This window comes from Octopus bimaculoides, chromosome 1 (assembly GCF_001194135.2).
Source record: "Octopus bimaculoides isolate UCB-OBI-ISO-001 chromosome 1, ASM119413v2, whole genome shotgun sequence".
Classification (NCBI taxonomy): domain Eukaryota; kingdom Metazoa; phylum Mollusca; class Cephalopoda; order Octopoda; family Octopodidae; genus Octopus; species Octopus bimaculoides.
In genome coordinates this window covers 960010-963052 of record NC_068981.1, presented here as the reverse complement: position 1 = coordinate 963052, position 3043 = coordinate 960010, and positions in this window count along the sequence as shown.

Sequence of the window (3043 nt, the reverse complement as noted above, 5' to 3'; positions counted from 1 at the left end):
TATACACATATATATACATATATACAATTGCTTCATTGTATTCATTGTCAAAGAACTTTCCACCAGAAAAAAAATTAAATTCAAAACATCAGTGTGTATAATATTTATATACACCGGTATCTGAAAATATTTTAAGTGCGTATATCAAATTTAATTCTAAGCTGACTAGCTTTCGCACAAATCAGTAAATGTTTTGTTTATCGATTTCTATGTCGGAACAATAATTTTTCGGTTTAGTTCCGAATGTCCGAGATATTTGTTACTGCAGAGAACCAGTTCAAGTCGAAACACCGTCTCTGGCGATCCACCAGTGTTCTGAGCGAAGACCCGTGCTTTTAACATACAGCTTTTTCAAGACAAAATATTCGCTTATACCTTTCCACGTTGGTATAACTATAAACGTTATACACACAGGTATTTGAATCTAAGGTTGTTTCAACTGTGTATATTTATCCAATCTAAACCTGGTTACCTTTCACATAAATTAGGAAATGAATCTTTTACTGATCTTTATATCAGTTTAATTTCATATAAATTATAATTTTTCGGCTTAGCCCACAATATCTTAGGGTTTCGTCACTGAGGAGACCAAATTATGTCGAAACGTGTCTGGCGATTCATCGGTGTTCTGAGTGCAGCCCTGTTTTAAACACATAAGTCTCCGAGAAGCTTTTCTGAGACAAAATTTTACAGCTAGTGCCGTTCCATGTTTGTGGACACATTATGCACACCGTATTTTAAACTAAGTTTCAGATTTTAGGTTATATTTTTGCCCCCATTTCCGACAATGTTAGTAGCGTAAAACTCAGATTTAGTACAATAGAGTTGGTACACTGAAAATCTAGCTTTTCTGGTACCCAGTCAAAATTGTTCGAAGACTAGAACTTGCTGGAACCACTTCTACTTATACTTGCGGGACATTCGTCTGGAGCGGGTTGAGCCAACTCCAATTCACGTTCGGAATTTCAGTGGGAATACAAGTTCACATGTGGTCCCTAGTCACATGTACACACACTTTGGGATAGTGTGATCCGTAGCGGCTCATTTTGCCGTCGATTGTTGACCGTCACAGAGAATTCGCCGACCAAGTCTCCGCCGAGTGCCGGAGCAGGCGTAGCTGGGATTTGAAGCGGGTTCTAGAGACAAGTTTTAACAAAGGCTTAGGGTACCGTCACTCCCAGTGGTCTTCCAGCACGCCAGCAACACCAACCTGGAATCTTTAAGGGCCAGTACTTTTACTGGATAGTCGTTGAATCTACACTAGATTCATCCGCCCTTTTTGATAGGGCTTGTGTTTAGTCTTGCTAGGTTTCTAGCAATCCTCCTCACCAGATAAGCCTGGGGGTGTCTGTTTAGTTGCTGACGATCCGGCCATGCAGCACGTTGTACTGGATTCCATGTTACCAGTAGCGCTGATGAGAAACCTCACAAGTGATCTTGTTGCCAGATGAACATTAAACCCGACGGGGTCAGAAATTATTTTGTAACTAAGTGAATTGCGTGTGATACAATGAGCAAGATGTCGACAACTGCGATTTCCAATACGATGTTGGAATGCACATATATGAATCTGCGCAGAATGACCGGGCCACGAACCAATAATAAATAACATTGACAGTTGCTGCAACACATTTAACAAACTCGTGGTTATTACTCATCTTACATGAGTTAGACTTATGAAAAAATAAATTTCAAACGTAAATAATGTGCTAATGAGATATTTATCAATCAACTAGCGAATGGTATTGATGGCCCAACATGAGAAATACATTACGATGCGGTAAAGAGACGACCAAACAATATTTTAACAGGATATCACGTGGTTAATGACGGAAAAGTTATCTGCAAACAGCTGCCAATAACTTATGAAATTGTTACAGGTAGAAATACTTGTTACAGACTTTTGAAATAAAAAATTTATTTCGAAATTATATTTTGTAATATATTGCGTTCGAATTTTTCTACATAATAAAAAAAAAATTGCACAAAATTATATCTTGATAAAATTATTCTATAAAAAGTTGTTTTGATAAAAAGAGCGATGAAAAGTTTCGTTCGTATTAATCTATATAATGGCTTTGTCTTTCAATCTGTCAGTCTAAAGTATGTATGGGCATATATATGTATGTATGTATGTATGTATGTATGTATGTATGTATGTATGTATGTATGTATGTGTATGTATGTATGTATGTATGTGTATGTATGTATGTATGTATGTATACATGTATCTATATATGTGCGTATATATATATATGTATACTTACATACATATATACATATATATGTATATATATATCATCAGTACATCAGTACATATTGTAAAGCTGAGTTTGTGAGTGTGTGTGTGTGTGTGTGTGTGTGTGTGTGTGTGTGTGTGTGTGTGTGTGTGTGTGTGTGTGTGTGTGTGTGTGTTGCATCTATAGAAATCCACACCTTACAAGATAGCAATTTGGGAGTCGCCCCGATGGATTTCTCATGGTCGAAAATGCCCGGAATCGGCCATTTATTTTTTTCTTCCTTCCTAACAAGTGAATTTTTGCATTAAAAATAATTTTAAACCATAACTTCTAACAATTTTCAAAAATTCTCCCCATTGCAGTTAACGCTTTAGTAATTTACCAATTCAATAAGTTACCAAATATGCGTCAAATATGCAAATTGGTGTATCCAATTTAATTGGGGCATTAATTATTGTGGTTTTACAAGCAGCGACTCCGAGAATAGTTTAAAAAGGGTACTCAGTTAATAATGAAATCCCAGCATCGGATTGAAAGTAGACCAGATAATCCCTCGTTTTTTCTGTCTATAACGTCATCTTTATATCGTTATATCTCCAGTAGCCATCTTGGCGAAATGTCTACAGATGTATTCTGTGGCTATGTAGAACACTATTGAATTTGTACAACTGAACCAACAGTATAACAACAATGTCTGAAATGATCGATAAACCTGACCATTACAAATTACTGACCTTGATGACCTTGATGACCTTCACTACGAAGGGTTCCAAGAGAATCAGAATATTTTAGGTTTTATGTTT